The 19,371-nt window shown below is 44.2% G+C and overlaps 1 protein-coding gene across 18 annotated transcripts in view; it reads left to right on the forward strand.

Annotated features, from left to right (window-relative positions):
* Window positions 1-19,371, forward strand: part of TENM4 (teneurin transmembrane protein 4) — a 1,797,006-nt gene that overhangs the window by 286,514 nt on the left and 1,491,121 nt on the right. The window contains exon 1 of one of the 18 annotated variants that reach the window (XM_068266719.1): window positions 16,926-16,941. The exons of the other annotated variants lie outside the window; for them this stretch is intronic. The gene's annotated coding sequence lies outside the window, so the exon portion shown is untranslated. Of the gene's footprint in view, window positions 1-16,925; window positions 16,942-19,371 lie in introns of those variants that run through there. 18 annotated transcript variants of the gene reach the window in all.

Genomic DNA, 19,371 nt, shown 5'->3' on the forward strand with positions numbered 1-19,371 from the left:
TGAAGGTGTTAGGAAGAATATAAGCTGTGAACAACGAGACTCCTTGGCAGATTAAGGCCTCTTGCACACTACATGCGATTCCGATTTTTTTATCGATTTTCACATGCGATTCCGATTTCTGATTTTTAATCGGTACTGTAAGCTGCGTTTTTTCTGCGTTTTTCTTTTGATAGCATCCAGGGAAAATCGGAATTGGAATCGCAAATTGGATTTGCGGTGTGCAGGCAGCCTAAGGCCTCTTGCACACTGCACACGATTCCGATTCAGATTCCGCTTTTAAATCAGATTTTACATCCGATTCAGATTCCGATTTGCAGTGTGCAGGGAGCAAACTGCAAATCAGAATCTGAATCTGATGTAAAAACTGATTAAAAAGCGGAATCTGAATCTGAATCGCGTGCAGTGTGCAAGAGGCCTAAGTCTGGTACTTTGATCCCTTCCGCACCACACTGGGCCTTGTCATACAAATATTTGCCTGTGACTTCTGTGATAATACTGACCACCCCCAAGACACCCATCAAGTTTACCGGAGCAAATAAAGACTCAGATTATAAGGTCTAAGTGTTTGAATCTCACCACCAGTAACCAAACCAATGGAAGTTTTACCCTCCTTAGCTCTAGGAACCGTCACAGACATCCAATTCAATATGACTCAAGGACAATATATGCAATCAGATAAACACGCACTTCAAGTGACCTCATCCCTCAGGTCAGAGTGGATGGTGGACAAGATGACGGTGCACATCCTTATTTATAGGCAAGAATTTCATGCCACCTTCCACCACCACTGCATGTTTGCACAATAATCTGGCAGTATAACTGAGCAACTGCCATTCACGTAGTACTTTTAAAAATGAAGAAAAGCTGAGAATCTACCATGAGGAGATGGTTTAGTCTAAAACCATCTGTTCCATCAGATTTTTATTACCTACTGTAATAAGTAATTTATAGCACATTTTAGCAATAGTGGTCCTTTAAAGAGAAAACTCCGACCAAGAATTGAACTTTATCCCAATCAGTAGCTGATACCCCATTTTAAATGAGAAATCTATTCCTTTTCACAAACAGACCATCAGGGGGCGCTGTATGGCTGATATTGTGGTGAAACTCTGAGGACCGTGGTACTCCTGGCAGTTTCCTGTCTGTGAACCTTGTTGCATTGTGGGAAATAGCTGTTTACAGGTGTTTCCAACGGCCAAAACAGCTAGCAGCAGCTACATCACCTGCCAGCAGTAAAAATGTCACCATGTAATAAATGTCAGAATGTAAATCAGGGATTTAAAAGATTTTACAATGGGCAGACACTGACTAAATCCTTTATACATAATTATTGTAAAAATGATGCACTTTTTTATTACATTATTTTCACTGGAGTTCCTCTTTAATCTGTGAGTTACTATTGCTGGCTCATACAGAGTAAATAAAACTCCAATATATTGCAAAATAATGTACACTTAAGGTAGCCATGCATCTAACGATTTGGCTGTACGATCGACTATTCGATTCGATCATTTGAGGGAATCGAGAGAAAATCTAGTGTGTTCCAGAATTCCCAATCGATGAAAAGTGGCTGATTTCATGTTGAATCGACCAGCTTAGACAATCAATCAGGATGCAAGATATCGGTCGATCGCACAGGAATCGGCTACTGCTCACATGTCATTTGATCGACTCTGAATCAATTTTTGCATTCAGAGCATGGAGACACAACATCGGTTAAATCGAATGTGAAGGTGAATTGCATAGGATATCATTTGTAGTGTGTGTATTACTAGTCGATCGACTTTCGATCAACCATACTGAAGTCGATTCCTTAACCACTTCAGCCTTCAGTCATTTTTCACCTTATGCCTCTGAGCAATTTTCACCTCCCATTCATTCGCCAATAACTTTATCACTACTTATCACAATTAATTGATCTATATCTTGTTTTTTCTGCCACTAATTAAGCTTTCTTTGGGTGGTACATTTTGCTAAGAATTATTTTTTTTCTAAATGCATTTTAACGGGAATAGTAAGAAAAAAAATGGAAAAAAAATCATCTCAGTTTTCGGCCATTATAGCTTTAAAATAATACATGCTACCATAATTAAAACCCATGTATTTTATTTGCCCGTTTGTCCCGGTTATTACACAATTGAAATCATGCTCCTATCACGATGTATGGCGCCAATATTTTATTTAGAAATAAAGGTGCTTTTTTCAGTTTTACGTCAATTACTATTTACAAGCTTATAAGTTAAAAAAATAATAGTAATATACCCTCATCTCATGCATATTAAACAAATTTGGACCCTTACGTAACTATTTATGTGTTTGTTTTTTTATTGTAATTTTTTTAAAATAAAAAATGTATTTGGGTATTTTTTGAAGTGTGGTGGTAAACAGTTAATTTTAAATGTAACAAATTGTATTTATTCAAAAAAAAAAATGAGTGTAGATGTACAGTGGAGGAAATAATTATTTGACCCCTCACTGATTTTGTAAGTTTGTCCAATGACAAAGAAATGAAAAGTCTCAGAACAGTATCATTTCAATGGTAGGTTTATTTTAACAGTGGCAGATAGCACATCAAAAGGAAAATCGAAAAAATAACCTTAAATAAAAGATAGCAACTGATTTGCATTTCATTGAGTGAAATAAGTTTTTGAACCCTCTAACAATAAAAGACTTAATACTTAGTGGAAAAATCCTTGTTTGCAAGCACAGAGGTCAAACGTTTCTTGTAATTGATGACCAAGTTTGCACACATTTTAGGAGGAATGTTGGTCCACTCCTCTTTGCAGATCATCTCTAAATCCCTAAGGTTTCGAGGCTGTCTCTGTGCAACTCTGAGCTTGAGCTCCCTCCATAGGTTTTCTATTGGATTAAGGTCCGGAGACTGACTAGGCCACTCCATGACCTTAATGTGCTTCCTCTTGAGCCACTTCTTTGTTGCCTTTGCTGTATGTTTTGGGTCATTGTCGTGCTGGAACACCCATCCACGACCCATTTTCAGTTTCCTGGCAGAGGGAAGGAGGTTGTCGTTCAGGATTTCACGATACATGGCTCCGTCCATTTTCCCGTTAATGCGATTAAGTTGTCCTGTGCCCTTAGCAGAAAAACACCCCCAAAGCAGAATGTTTCCACCCCCATGCTTGACGGTGGGGACAGTGTTTTGGGGGTCATAGGCAGCGTTTTTCTTCCTCCAAACACAGCGAGTTGAGTTAATGCCAAAGAGCTCTATTTTGGTCTCATCAGACCATAGCACCTTCTCCCAGTCACTCACAGAATCATTCAGGTGTTCATTGGCAAACTTCAGATGGGCCTGCACATGTGCCTTCTTGAGCAGGGGGACCTTGCGAGCCCTGCAGGATTTTAATCCATTGCGGTGTAATGTGTTTCCAATGGTTTTCTTGGTGACTGTGGTCCCTGCTAATTTGAGGTCATTCACTAACTCCTCCCGTGTAGTTCTAGGATGCTTTTTCACCTTTCTCAGAACCATTGACACCCCACGAGGTGAGATCTTGCGTGGAGCCGCAGAGCGAGGTCGATTGATGGTCATTTTGTGCTCCTTCCATTTTCGAACAATCGCACCAATAGTTGTCACCTTCTCTCCCAGCTTCTTGCTAATGGTTTTGTAGCCCATTCCAGCCTTGTGCAGGTCTACAATTTTGTCTCTGACATCCTTGGACAGCTCTTTGGTCTTTCCCATGTTGGAGAGTTTGGAGTCTGCTTGATTGATTGATTCTGTGGACAGGTGTCTTTTATACAGGTGACTAGTTAAGACAGGTGTCCTTAATGAGGGTGACTAATTGAGTAGAAGTGTCTAACCACTCTGTGGGAGCCAGAACTCTTAATGGTTGATAGGGGTTCAAAAACTTATTCCACTCAATGAAATGCAAATCAGTTGCTATCTTTTATTTAAGGTTATTTTTTCGATTTTCCTTTTGATGTGCTTTCTGCCACTGTTAAAATAAACCTACCATTGAAATGATACTGTTCTGAGACTTTTCATTTCTTTGACATTGGACAAACTTACAAAATCAGTGAGGGGTCAAATAATTATTTCCTCCACTGTAGTTTTACTATTTGGCCACAAGATAGCCACAGTCAAATTTTTTTTTTTTGTCTTGTAAGTGAGCACTCTTGCTTACTGTAAGTGAAGGGAAGACGGGAAACCTTTTCTTCTTTAGAAAGATCTCGGCTTCTGAAAGAAGCCGTCAATCTTTCTAACAGGGACTTAGATCAATGAATGGGAACTATGTTCCCATTGATTGATCTCCGGGCTAACGGGCGGCGACACGGGAGTGCGCGGGAGCGCACAGCATCACACTAGCAGCTTTTTGGACATAGCGGCTACATCCAAAAGGCGAAAGTAGTTAATGAAGTTGATCGCTTTGCTGATTGAATCAGAATCACTAGATGTATGGCTACCTTTAGAGTGCATGTTTATCTGATTGCTAATCTGGGTCTTTACTCCAGTAAACTTACATGTTGAAGGTTGTCTTGAACCTCTGTCAGGTTTTGGTGTGCAGTATCAATTGTTATGTATAGAGTGCTTGGGGGGGAGGGGGGGGGCAGGCAATGTAAAACTTGCACGGGGGCCCATAGCTCCTTCGCTATGCTACTGGCTGCAGCATCTGTTCTCTGTCACACAACTAGTGGAGAATAACCATTCTCAGTGACAGGAGGGTCACTATGGACTGCAACAGGACGCCTAAAGCTCCCTGCAAAATGTCCGCTTTGTGAGAAGTGTCCCATTTCCATGAAATATCTAGGGAAAAGGACATTTCTTTATTTTCCTCATCTCTAATGCTTGTAAGTTAAAGAATTTTTACATATCAATTTGTTCCCGTCTTCCTGCCTATACATTATTCATCGGTAATATTTCAGACGCTCCTCTCCGCTATGTGGTAATTACTCATTGCAGAAACACAATCTGCTCCCATCACCTCGCGCCTTTGCCACCGATCCCAGAATAAATTGTCTCCCCGGTCGCCGCGGCGTGCGCCTCACTTTTTGCTCGGCCCCGGCTGTTTATATTTGTCATTCGCCTTAATGTCTGGCATATTGTGCTGCGCTCGGCAATATGGCGTGCCCATCTGAGTACGCAGCCCCGGTGCTGCGCGAGGAAGGAAATGCGTGAGCCTGCATGAAGAGCCCAGCGTGCCGCTGCACGGGGGCCGCACCTTATGCTGACAGGAGCTTAATACTTGATAAATTGCTTTCTCACCATGTTCCAAATACCTCCATTCTAAGTTAGTTTATAGGCTAAAGAGGGAGCATAGATCTTCTTCCTGACAAAGCGTCTGGTGTTAATATTTATGAGGATTTTTCTCAGCCGAGACGTCTGGGAGGGAAGTTTGGTTCTAAAATGGCTGCTGGATAGGAGAGGCCCAGGGCCGGTTCGTGACTTTTTGCTGCCTGAGGCAAACTTGTGAGGATGATCAGTGGGCGGCATTTCAGGAAGTGACGTGAACGGTGGAACGCACAAAGGAAGGTGAATCATAGCTTCCCCGGCCCGCTCGCTGCACTAATGACTTGACTTAAATGCAGGCAAAATAGCTGGAAGGGAAGCGTGGGCGGGGGAGCCCCAGGTGAGGGAGGGGGGGTCTGACCACCCTCCCCACTGCTGTGCCTGCTGCTCCATCTTCCAGGCTGCTACCCCCTCCAGCTCAGAGGCCCCCCACCCCAACGCCAAGCGTGCGCCCCCCCCCCCCCCCCCCCCACTTCAGCCGCCTGAGGAAACTGCCTCATCTCGCCTCATGGGTGGCCTGGAGAGGCCTCATGCCAGGAGGGAGGTAGCTAACCACAGGGCTGGTTGTAGGCTTTTTACCACCTGAAGCAATACATTGTGAGGAACCCCCCCCCCTTCCCCCTATGTGTGTGTGCAAAGCCAGACCACCAAACCGGAGAGGAGAGACACATCAAGCTGTGTATTGCAGGTACTGGCACTATGTTAACCTCCCTCTGCTTCCTCCAAGACAGCATCTCCTCCCTGCTGGCCCACAGCATCCCGGCTCTGATCCCCAGGATGCCGAGTATGTGCTGCACCAGTGCCGCTCACTAGTTCTCAGCATATTGGTGATGGGATCACCAGCCACATGTGAAGTCCTGCTTCCTCTCTGACTACAGCGGTGTCTCATGTGACCCAGCAGCACGTAACAGGTCACATGAGGCACGGCTGTAGCCACAGATACAGGATGCAGGATGAGTTAATGGAGATCCTATCGCTGGAACGCTGAGAGCAGGTAAGTGAAGCAGGGCCGTGCATCGGGGGAGGGTGTGTGTGTGCAATAAGAGGGATTTTTGGGGAGTACAGCCGCCTCTTGCTGTCCTCTAATTGTACCCTAATTGTCCCTTTGTTGTCCCTGATAGCTAAACACACCTTTAGTAACCGCTGGAATGCGGTGATGAGTCAACTTGTTAATATTGCAGAGCCATATTAATCCAACATGCATATAGACTGTTTCGGATTGGTTAATCCTCATCAGTGCATGGCATGGAATATAATGGTTCTATTGTGTAGGGCTTGAAACACCCAGAGTTACAGATTCCTAGCAAGCTCATGGTGAACCAGAACTCCCAGGAGTGTATAGGAGTATATATTCAGCAGTGATGCATTGTGGGAAACCTCAAATGCTCACTCCAACCTGAAAAATCGCAAACACCTTCTGTTTTAAGAAGGCACAATTCAGTTTTACATTGCATTTTAGTAGAGAGGCTTTTTCATCCTCTTCGGCCCCTTACCCCTGGGAGTTCTGGTTCACCATGAGCATGTGACATGAGATAGACATCAGTATGTACAGTGCCATGCACACGAATTACTATGCTATGTTCCTTTTTTTTTTCTCTGCCTGAAAGATTTAAAGGAAACCTTAACTGAGAAGAATATGGATATTTCCTTTTAAACAATACCAGTTGCTGGCAGTCCTGCTAATCTCTGCGGTTGCAGTAGTGGCTGAATCACACACCTGATCTGCATGCTTGTTGAGGGGCTGTGCCTAAAAGTATTAGAGACACATGATCAGCAGGAGAGTCAGGCAACTGGTATTATTTTAAAAGGAAAATCCATATCCTCCTTAGTTTAGGTTCCCTTTAAACATCAGGTTTGGAAGTGATAGTTTCTGTCCGGGTCGGACTATAGCATAACCCTCACTAATAAGGAATTACAGCCATAAAACACTCTCCTGGCAGTACATGGCTTCTGAAAACAGGAAAGAGATAACAAGGGTCAACAGTTCATAGATTTTAGCTCTGGCATACTTCGATGATTGTGTCATTGAGCAGAAACAACATGTTGAAGAGCTGGACTCCTTCTGCATGGCTTATGGTCTTTTTCCATTCTTTCTTGCTATGCATTTATTTCCTGTAAGCTCTAGATGAGATCATATTTTTTTGCCTATGTCACTCTCCAAAAGTTTCAGACATAGTCCTGGGTGCCACGCTGAGTCAAAAGCCTGTGAAAAGTCCACAAAGTAGGTGCGTATTTTCCCATTCTCGTATATGGACATGACAGAGCATAGATGTAATCAGGACTGCAACGGTTTGTCAATTATAGAGACACTGTAACCTCAAAAAGATCCCCTGGGGGGTACTCACCTCAGGTGGGGGAAGTCTCAGGATCCTCTTGAGGCTTCCCACGCTGTCCTCTGTCCCACGGGGGTCTCGCTGCAGCCCTCCGTACAGCTGCCGACAGACCCGACTGTTAATTCAATATTTACCTTTGCAGGCTCCAGCGGGGACGCTGTGGCGGCTTTCGGCTCCGAAGTAGACGGAAAAACCTGATCGCAGTCGGATCTGCTCTACTGCGCAGGCGCCGGAGACTTGCACCTGCGCAGTAGAACGGACCCAACTGAGATTGGGTATTTCCGTCTACTTCGGAGCGCAGCGCCGCTACTGGAGCTGGAAGGGGATAAATATCATCGCCGACATTCGGAGGCACAGCGGGACCCCTGTGGGACGCAGAAGGACGGAGAAGCCTCGATAGGATCCTGAGGCTTCCCCCTCCCAAGGTTAATACCCCCCCAGGGGAATTTTTGATGTTACAGATTCTCTTTAACGGTGAGCCCTTAGCAGAGTCAAATCATCCACAAGGCAAACCTAGGCAGTTGCCTAGGCCCTGGAGAAAGTTTAGGGGCCTGGCAAGTGCTAGCTCCCCACCAACTCTAACTAAAACAGCCAGGAGACCATCAGCGGTGGTCAAAAACTGCCATCCATCCTAGGGGCCCATTTTATCTTAAAGAGGAACTGCAGTGAACATAATGTAAAGAAAGTTTAGTTAGTTTTTACAATAATTATTTATAAATGATTTAGTCAGTGTTTGCCCATTGTAAAATCTTTCCTCTCCCTGATTTACATTCTGAAACGTATCACATGGCATCATCTTTACTGCTGGAAGACAATATCAGTGGAAGGGGATGCTGCTTTTTGGCAGTTAGAAACAGCTGTTATTTCCCACAATGCAACAAGGCTCCCACAGTGTGATGTCAGTACCTAGGTGCTGACATCACACTGTGGGAGGGGTTTTCACCACAATGTCAGCCACACAGACCCCTCTGATGATCTATTTGTTGCACATCCATAGGTGTAGCTGTGTTAGATGGGTCCTGCTCTTGTGACACCCACAACCTCCAGTGACACACATGAACAAGCAGTATAATGCTAAGCAATTTTATTGGATCCGGAAACCCAGTAATAAAGATAAAATTAACAAGTTACCTTCTAGCAATACTTCTAACAGATAGGTCATAGCATCTGAACTCACAGTTATGTCAATAATGGAATACCAACAGTTGCTTGCAAAGGAATGCAATAGGGAATGACCTCTCCAAGGTCTCTGGAAAGGGTTTGGCTCAAAGAAGTACCAGAAAATCCAGAGATGTTGAATGCAATGTTAAGTCAATAAACTGGATTCACTATCAGCCGGTCAGTAGCTTGCTTGCTTACCGTTCCTTCAGATGAGGCAGAATGAAGCAGCCATGTGAAGTAATCTGTTACAGTCTGTCACATTACTCTTCAGAAAAGATGCAGTCACTGGTGCCAGTGAAGAAAGGATTTTCACCTCACAGATAGCTCAGCAGCTCCGAGTAAAGCTCTCCTCTTCAGATCTCTATCAGTTCTTTTCAGCTCACTCAATCCAGCAAATTCTCTGTTCTCTGAGCTAAGACTTTCTCTCATTGGCTACAAAATCTCCACAGTATAAAAGCTGCTCTCCTATTGGTGAGAGGAATTCTCCACCTGGATGTAGGAGGGAAAACTGCAAACAGCAAACTAGCAATTAACTGTTTCAGAGCTGATTTCATAGAACCACAGATCTCAGATATGATTACACAGAGAATATACTTTGTGCAGGTGATGAATAGCCATGGTTGCAGGATGGCTACATATTCAAGAAAAGGTGAAGATTTCTCATGGGAAAGGCAGTATCGGCTACTGATTGGGATGAAGCTCAATCCTTGGTTACAATTCCTTTTTAATCCATATCTGCCTCTTAGCCCACGTTCCATAGTGTGCCTTGTGTGTTAAATTAATCATTTATTCTTATGACACATGTATCGTTATGTTTATTGTGTGCTATGGCAAGGCTTCCTACACTTGGCACTCAAAATAAAACATTTATTGACCTGAAATATACATTCGGCGATAGACCAAAGCTTTTCATGAAGTTTCCCCAGATAATTTGGGAATATGCAATCTTTTTTTACTTATTTATTTCTATATGTTAGGAAACTTTACATGTTTCTGCAAATATCTCTATATCAGGCTGTAGCAGAATAATTGCATGTTCCGGATTGCAGAGGTGTTTTAGGACTGTCTTAGGACCTCATTACAGCAGGTGCCGCCCGTGTTTCAATGTCTTTTGGGGTTCTATCCCGACTTCCAGGTAGAATAATATATGAGGCAGGAGAGTCATTCCATATAGGGGAACAGCAGTAATAAGGCTGTGACTTCACTGCAGTTACTCATCGCTTCTATCATCTAAAGCCATCGTATCACAAACCGGAGCAGGAGAAACCGAGCGGAGGAAGATAAAAATACATAAGCAGGATTCACCGCAGTACATTGGCTGCTATCAGAGAGAGACTGGGGGCAAAAGTTCAACATGATGAAGCTCTCCGAAGTCCATTCGGAGTGGGAATGTGGGTGCCACTGATGGCTACAAGGAGAGTATCGGTAAATTGCTATGGATCATTGGGTCATTTCCAAAGCAGAATATCAGTAATCTTTACTGATATTTTATTATGGCCTAACCTCACCTTACTCTCATATAAGCCCCACCTCTTGATGCGCAATCCTAACCAACCCCCCTTCTCAATGCCTAACCCTAACAACCCCCCCCCCCCCACACACACACACACACACACACACAATCCCTAACCGACCCCTCCTCAATGCTTAACTCTAACTGACTCGCCCACATGCCACACAATGCCACTGTTACCAAGGAAAGCACGCTGGTCATGCTGAAGAAGAGATATGATGTCATCACCACAACGTTGGAGCTGGTGAGTGCTGCTGTTCTTAAAGAGTAACTGTCAGGCTGCAGAAGCTAATTTAAACCTCTATTCTCCTGTGTTAAACAGTTTAGAAGGAAGCCCAAAAGCTATTAGTGAAGATAAAAATCTCAGTTACCTTTGATGTGTGCTTATCTTAAAGGCTGTTATAGACCCATAAAGACGCAAGCCGCATACTAAACTGCAAAGCATTCTGGGGCCCTCCCCTCGGCTGCTAATGAGACGTTACAGCAGCTTCTAATCCTTCCAGCGCGTAGCACTGATAAATCTCGGGGCAGAGTACACTGCAGGAGTCAGCTATTGTTCCTAGCCACATGGCTCATTAATATTCACTGCACACTGTGTTGTTCAAGTAGGAGCTTATCTGTGATCAGGAAGCAGGGAGGACATGAGGACACATTTGACAGAAAAACATGGAGCCTGCCATGAGCTGTCAGGAGCATCTATCTCTGCATATACTATATACAAATTCTGTGAAATCCAAACGTGGACAGTGAAATGCATATGTAATGTAAGTACAGCCAATCTTTAGCTACTGATATATGTGTTTATTTTCTCTGAGACCTTATACCTAACAGCTCCTCTTTAATGTTTTTGCACTCACCTGCAGAGGGAGAGAAGCTGGGCACCTCAGGCGGTCAGCGAGCCACCTCTCACGCACATGGGGGTGCGGTGGCTGAGCTGAGCGCCCTCACAGGGACATATGCCCCCCAGCCAGCCCCACCATGGCTACGCCTCTGAACCTCAGCCCTGACCTCATGCCTTACCCAGATCAATAATAGCAACCAGAACCTGTTCTGACTAGAGATGGTCAATTATATGATTATAGTTCTGAGTTGCATGCGAAGGAAATGCAAATTGAATGCAGCTTTGAATTGGATTAATCCAAATTGGCAGGAGGTGCTTCTGTACAAAGAAAATGGATAAGTAATAGTACTTAAAGGGACCTGAGCACCATGTTTAAATGAGAAATTAAACGTCTCCCTAAGAGAGATTAGTAAATGGTATGTGTGTGCTCAGGGGGATAAGAGCATATACTTATATATAGGGCAAAGCTCTCTAGCTTCCCCGCCTCAATCTGGCTTATTCATGCACCTCAGATGAAGTAGTTCAAAATAGCTGCCCGCAGTGATGTCATGTGTCCCTGGCCACCACAGTGCATGCTGGGAGAGATCTATAACATAGTTAAATAAGCATTAGGTAACTTCTCTCCTGCACCCTCCCATATCCCAGCTGATCAAGAGGTATGCAAAAAAAAAAAAAAACATACAAAGACCTGGGTCAATTAACCTTTAAGGGGAGAAAATTCCTGACTCCAGGTGGCATTCAGATAAATCCCTGGATCAACTTTGACTGGAGTTGCCTAACAATTATAGCTGTGGATGTCCTTCAATGCAAGAAAGCATCTAAGCCCCTTTAAAGGGAACCCAAGTAGAGAAAGATATGGAGGCTGCCATATTTATTTCCTTGTGAACAATGCCAGTTGCCTGACAGCCCTGTTGATCATCTGGCATGAGTAGTGTTTGAGTAAATACCCTGGAACAAGCATATGGCTGGCTAATTTAGTAAATCATGAGTCTGCTGCATGCTGGTTCTGGGTCTATGGCTAAAAGTATTAGAGACGCATGATCAGGAGGAGTGTCAGGCAACTGGTATTGTTTAAAAGAAAATAAATATGGCCACCTCCATATCCCTCTCACTTCAGTTTTCCTTTAAATGCAGATATAGAATTTGTCATAACTAATTCCTTTGGTAAAATATTCCTCATTTTAACAAACTCTTACTGTAAAAAAACCCTTCCTTAATAGATGACATAACCTTTTGTTTCTCCACACACAGATCATGTCCCCTTGACCTTGTCCGTTCTACAAGCCTAGGGACAAAAAGCTGATCTGCCAAGATTTTGTATTGCCATCTGATGTATTTATACATGTTAAACAGGTCACCCCTTATATACACACATACACACACACACACACACACACACACACACACACACACACACACACACACACACACACACACACATATACTGTATATACCACTGTAAATACAACACACTCCCAATAAGCATATAAGCAGCATATGTATTCTAAATAGCTTTATGAATGATACAGATCCATGTGCTCAATGAGCTCAAAAAGATTAATATTAAAAGGACAAATGAATTTTCCCAACTGCACTCAATGTCAGCCAGCCCCCGGAAAGCCGGCTCCCATACAATGCGAATCCTCTGCAGTCAGGGAAGAGGCTTTTTATCTGGAACAAGAACAGCACAATTTCACCATTGTATAAATCCTGAGAGTTTGACTTTAGCTTATGCTTTAGATCCGCACTTGGCTTCAAGTCATAAGAAAAAAATACATTATGTAGCTGGAAAGTGCTCCGAGATTACAACATTAAGTAAGGAATGGAAAGCATTAGCAGCGAGGAAATGGTAACTAAATAGGTTTGTTTACATTGGAAAAGAGGCTTCGATGTGGAACATAATTGCAGCGGTAGAGATAAAAAATGTAACCAAGGTCAACAGTAAAATTAATTTTCATTCCTAGGTTTGCATTTTACAGAAAGTATAAGAACAAAAAAAATACGCTCAGTACCGGGACCAGAGACCTTAACTGCTAAACTGCCATTGTACACATAGATCTGAAACAAAGCAGCTGAATAGGAAGAGTTCAGGTAGCAGTTTTTCTGCATAGTTGTGTAATTATCTCCAATGCACAAGGTTTTGAGCACTAAACACAAACCATTTTTGATGTATTCCGTTTTTATTACCTGGCGCCCAGGTTTTGAAAAAATGTTTGCAAGACTTCCTATGTGAATGCTAGGTGCAGATTGATTAGACCTAACAGATGTCTTTGAACTGTCTAAAACTCCGCCTCCTCCATCACCCACTTAAAGGGACACTTAAGCCAGAAAAAAAAAATGAGTTTCACTCACCTGGGGCTTCTACCAGCCCCCTGCAGCAGTCCTGTGCCCTCGCAGCCACTCACTAATCCTCTGGTCCCCCGCTGCCAGCTAGTTTCGTTTTTGCCGACAGGCCCGTCAGGACTGCCCACGCGTATCTTTTTCCGCATTCCCGACTGTAATTAGCGCTATTGCGGACCGCAACGCGTACAAAAATACGCGTTGCCGCATTACGCACGCATAGATATGCGGCATATTTTTGTATGCGTTGCGGTCCGCAATAGCGCTAATTACAGTCGGGAATGCGGAAAAAGATACGCGTGGGCAGTCCTGACGGGCCTGTCGGCAAAAACGAAACTAGCTGGCAGCGGGGGACCAGAGGATTAGTGAGTGGCTGTGAGGGCACAGGACTGCTGCAGGGGGCTGGTAGAAGCCCCAGGTGAGTAAAACTCATTTTTTTTTCCTGGCTTAAGGTTCACTTTAAGTCAAACCAAAAAAAATGAGTTTTACTCACCTAGGGCTTCCAATAGACCCCTGCAGCTATCCAGTGCCCTCGGCGTCTTCCTTTCGATCCTCCTGGCCCCGCAGGCAGCCACTTCCTGTTTCGGTGACAGGAGCTGACATCCTGGGGACGCGAGTGATTCTTCGCGTTCCCAGAAACATTAGCACCCTCTATGCTGCTATATGGTATATGATATATGCTATAGTAGCATTGATGGCGCTATTGGGGCCAGGAACGCGAAGAATCACTCACGTCCCCAGCCTGTCAGCTCCTGTCACCGAAACAGGAAGTGGCTGCCAGGAGGATCGGAGGGAGATGGCGAGGGCACCGGACAGCTTCAGGGGGCTATTGGAAGCCCCAGGTGAGTAAAACTCATTTTTTTTGTTTGACTTAAGTGTCCCTTTAAGGTAGTCAGGGATGTGGAGGGATTGGGCATTTGAGACTTTCAGGGCTGGAACCCACTAGAGCGATTTTTTGAGCGTTTAGGGAGCGTGAGAAATCGCTAGCGATTTCCCTAAACGCTCCGCCAATGTAAATGGATGGTGCAAATTCCACAGAAGCGATTGCGATTAGCAAAATCGCAAACGCAGGACATGCAGCAGTTTGTTAGCGTTTGCGCTTTAGTGTAAAGTATATAATCACTGGCGTAATCACTCATCAAAACTTGCAGGGAGAGATTTTGCTAGCGTTTTAAAGATAATGTACACTGTAACAAAATTAATAATAATTGAAAGGACCAATCAGACTTTAAAACGCTAATCGCTACACAACCGCTGGCAAATTGATTACACTTTCTAAAATCCCTCCCTAAAACGCTCATGAAATCGCTTACAAAATGCTCATACAAAACTCTAGCAATTGCGATTAGCGATAGCGTTTTGTAGTGGGCTCCAGGCCTTAGGCCTCTTTCCCACAGATGTCTGAACTGCTCGTTTGTCATCCTGTCTGCTCTACCACTGTCATTTGGGTCCAGTTTAAATGCAGGCAATGGCAGCAGTTGTAACACCACAGAAGATTTTTGCTGCGTGGTAATGCCCTTGCGTGTCAGCACTTGACACACAACGTTACAATGTGGCAAAAAAAAACATGTCATGTCGCATCCGTGCCGTACTCAGATGCAACTTCATGGTGGGAGTGCCTTTCTGCTGCCCATGCCAAACGCTAACAAACACCCATCCAATGGACAGGAGCAGCTGACAGCCAGTGAATTCACCGCCTGTTAGATGCTCGTGGAAAAGAGGCCTAACTGTTAGTACGCAGTCAGTCACCTGACCCCACCCACTTCCTTTGTGGTGCTGAGAGACTAACTGTTTATGACCAGCACTGCAACACCACAGCTCAGCAGAGACTCATTTTTTTCATCTTTTCCACTGCTAATTAAGTAAAATAGCAGTGAGATGGCCTCTTACTATAGACAGGGTAACGTGGTGAGAGGTTCATATGGGATTCATAAAGTTGCAGTGTTGACCATAAACAAATCCAGTGTTCTCCCCAGGGTGTTTTAGGCGGGTGCTCCACTCTTGCTAGTTTTGGTGAGCACCCGACCAGGGGTGCCTCTGGCCCTTCTGTCACCCCAGGCGGGAAAATCTGTGGCGCCCCCCCCCCCCCCCCCCTTTTTATTTTTGCCAATGAGTGTACTGGAGTGCAAATACTTAAAGGTAACCGTTTGGATAGGCTCCCCTTCCTGGCTATGCTGTGCCTTCTGTTCGTGGCTGACTCGTGGCTCCTGAACTAAAGAGAGAGAGAGAGATAGGACAGATATAGGGTGAGAGAGGGGGGCAGAGATAGATAGATGGAGAGAGAGAAATAGATATAGGGAGAAAAATAGAAAGATGGGGGGGGGAGAGATAGATAAATGGATATGGATTCATAGATATATAGGAAGATAGATAGAGTGAGTGTGTGAGAGAGAGAAATATAGGTAGTTATAGGGAGAAGAAGAGAAAGATGGGGGAGGAAGAGAGAGGGATAGATGGGTAGATATAGGGAGGGGAATAGAGATAGATAGAAGAGTGAGTGAGTGAGTTAGATAGCCAGACGTACTGCCAGTCCACACCTGACCTGTCAGAACACAAAACACTGCAGTGCACAGTAACATTCTGAGTCACTGGGCACACAGATGCCCATGCTGTGCTTGTTTACACAGCAGCTACAACCCCCCAGTAATAAAAATCAATGCCTCGCTCTACACACCCAGTCTGCTCTGCCTCTCACATCCTCCCCCACCCGGCCAATAGAAAAAGAATGCTGCTCCAACATCCTCGCTACACAGTCACAGCTCCCCTCGTCCTGCAGCCAGAGCTCAATGAGGCAGAAAGCTGATCTTACATTATTCCCTGGAGACGGGTGACCCAGCCAGCCCCAGAAGACACTGACAGTGTGCAGGCAGAGAGAGCAACTGCCTTCCCGAGTCCCTGCAGCCTCACAGTGCTCTCATGTCACTCACAGGTCGCAGAAACCCACGGAGTTCAACGCTGACTCTACTCTTATGGCTACTCCCTCCCCCTCTTCTTCAATCTTCATGCCCTTACTATTAGCAGGCATGCCGATGCACAAATGCCCCTTACCCACCGGCACATGTTAACGTAACGTCCGTGCAGCGGGGGGCGGAGCTAAAGGTGGAGGCGAGGCAGAGCACATTTGCTCTAATTCTATTGGTCCAGGGGGCGCACGAGGTCGCAGCTATAGCGACTTAGGAAGAAAGGACACCAGCAGGGAATGAATGAGTGCTCCAGGTGCACTACAAGGTCCAGCTGTCGCCCCCTGATGGTAAACGGCGCTCCAAGCAGCTGCCTGGTGTGCCTGTGCCTTTGGGCGCCCCTGCACCCGACTCTCATCAGCTCACCTCCTCCTATGCTGTAAGCAGAGTTGTACAGAGAAGCACCAGCCCTGCATTCTCTCATCTCGCCCCACCCGGCTACTTTTTCATTCCACCCAGCTGGAAAACAATTCTGGAGAGAACACTGAAATGGAGATGGGCTGGGTGAGATGATCTGCTCTGTTCTGGTTAAAGGACCAGTATCGCAGGAAAAAGTAAGCCGTTACAATCTGACAGATCTGATAGGTTTTAGACTAGTCCATCCCCTCAAGTGGTATTTTCTTTGTTTTCAAAAGTATTTCCTGTCTGGCAGTTACTCTATAACCACACCCACTAACAATGCAAGGGGCTAAAAGGTTGATTTTTTTTAGATAAACATATTCACAGGGAGAGATACTGGTTGTTTGACAGTTGGAAACACCTGTTATTTTCCACAATGCAACAAGGATCACATACAGGAAACTGTCATGGCCATGGCCCTGACATCACACTGTGGGAGGGGTTTCACCATAATATCAGCCACACAGACATCCCTGATGCTCTATTTGAGGAAAGATAAAGATTTCTCATGGGAAAGGAGGTATCCGCTACTGATTGGGATGAAGTTCAATCCTTGATTAAAGAGGAGCTGTCAGCCATACTATCTCAGAAAAAAAACACATATAGAAGTAGATAAATACTTACTCTACTTAGATAACGTGTATTGCACTGTCCATGGTTTGATTTTAGTGATTTTTCTACAGTAAAAAAAGAGAAAATCCTTCTTAGCATTTCCCATTTTAAGTGTGGCTATTTTGAAGCCAATCCTGATGTAATTTCCTCCCTTACTCTCCTCTGCCTGATTGTGTATGCATTACCCGCCCTCCACTATAGAAAGTGCATAGTCTCAGCATGAGAAGTACTGGTCAATCAGAGAGGAACAGAGGTGTGGGAGGGGAAAACAGGAGGGAAAGAGGCTTCAGCCAATCAAAAAACGACAACCCAGCATGCCCTGCAACTTCCTTTTTGTGTACCAAATTTTGTGTGTACTAAATAAGAGTCAGGTATACTGGGGGTTGATAATTTATCAACAAGAAAAGTAATAGTGATTTTAACTTTTGGATTGCCTGGTTAGTATCTTTATTACTTTTTTACCAGATAAAAATGAAGAATTGATTTTTGATTTTACGCCCAACAGTTACACTTTAAGGTCCCTCTTTAGCATCCCTACACTACGACAGAAAACACACGTCATCTATGTGAGAGCGCGGTCTTGTCATTTACAGGAAGCAGTCAGTGAGAAATTGTTAAACCGAATCCTGCTCACAGAAAACTATATAGGTATCAATGGTCCTCCGTCAGTACGGTGCACAGCTGCAGGCAAACGCAGCTACACCAGGGAACCAAAGTTCAATTCCAGAGGTAATACTTATCATCTGCACTAATCAACATCCTCTAAGGCAGTGATCTGCAAACTTGGCTCTCCAGCTGTTAAGGAACTACAAGTCCCACAATACATTTATGAATCATGACTGTGGCTGCCAGACTCTTGCAATGCATTGTGGGACCTGTAGTTCTTTAGCAGCTGGAGAGCCACGTTTGCAGATTACTAATCTAAGGATTTTCAGTTCGGGATTTTAGTCGGGCAACATTTGTCCATCACAAATTATCCATTCAGCCAACAAGACCGCCGACAATTGCGAACAAGGCTTTGCGGCATACTAATAACACTTATTGTAAAAATGAAATGATGATCAACAATAGATTTGTCTCTTTCTATTTTTACAGATTTTTTTTTGTCTTTCTTTAAACTAGCTGTGGTCCAGCTGGAAGAGAAATGATTAATTTCATTATGATGAAACATTGAAATTATCATCATTGTAGAGATCCAGTCAATAAGGGAGGCATGCTGGGAACGTTTCCAGCTTTATATAATTAGAACATAATGAGTGCGAAGCTAGAAATAGACTATATAAGGTTCTGCTTACTTACTCCATCAAAACCAGCAGGTCCGTTAAAAGGGACGATAATATTCGATTGACGGCATTGTGCGGCCAATTAGACGTCCTGCGGAGAATCAGAAAACAAGGCAATGCGTGGCAGTTTGCAAACTGATCCTAAAAGGAATGGAATTTCGCCCATTGGCATTATGTGCAATGTTTGAAAAATTCTGGCGTATTTGTCAGTGGTGCTCATCCAATATTCGGGTCTCCAAACTACCCAGATAATCCAAACTTTTTCCACTATCCGAACTCTGAATAGCAATTCGGATATTTTTTAAAATCCAAATAGCCCTATCCGAGCAAACTCGGATTTCCCATCTGAAATCCCGGCGGATAGTTAGTTCAGATATCCGAGCAGAAGCCAAAATCACCTTCAATGGCAAAAATCCCTTTCGAAGGCAGTCAGGCCATTTTCAGGTCACTTCCGGTTTTCTATCCGGATATCCAGGATATTGGGTTCGGATATCCGAGTTTACTCAGATACCAAAAAGTTCGGATTCGGATATCTGATTTGGATCCGGATATCTGGGTATCCGGATCAATTTGGATTTTGAAAAGGGGTATCCGAGCACCCCTGGTATTTGTATCCGAAAAGACAAAAGCTTCTACAAATATTATTGGCAAACTTAAAGAAAACCTGTATTGAGAAAAACCTCCCCTGGG

This window comes from Hyperolius riggenbachi, chromosome 2 (assembly GCF_040937935.1).
Source record: "Hyperolius riggenbachi isolate aHypRig1 chromosome 2, aHypRig1.pri, whole genome shotgun sequence".
Taxonomy (NCBI): Eukaryota; Metazoa; Chordata; class Amphibia; order Anura; family Hyperoliidae; genus Hyperolius; species Hyperolius riggenbachi.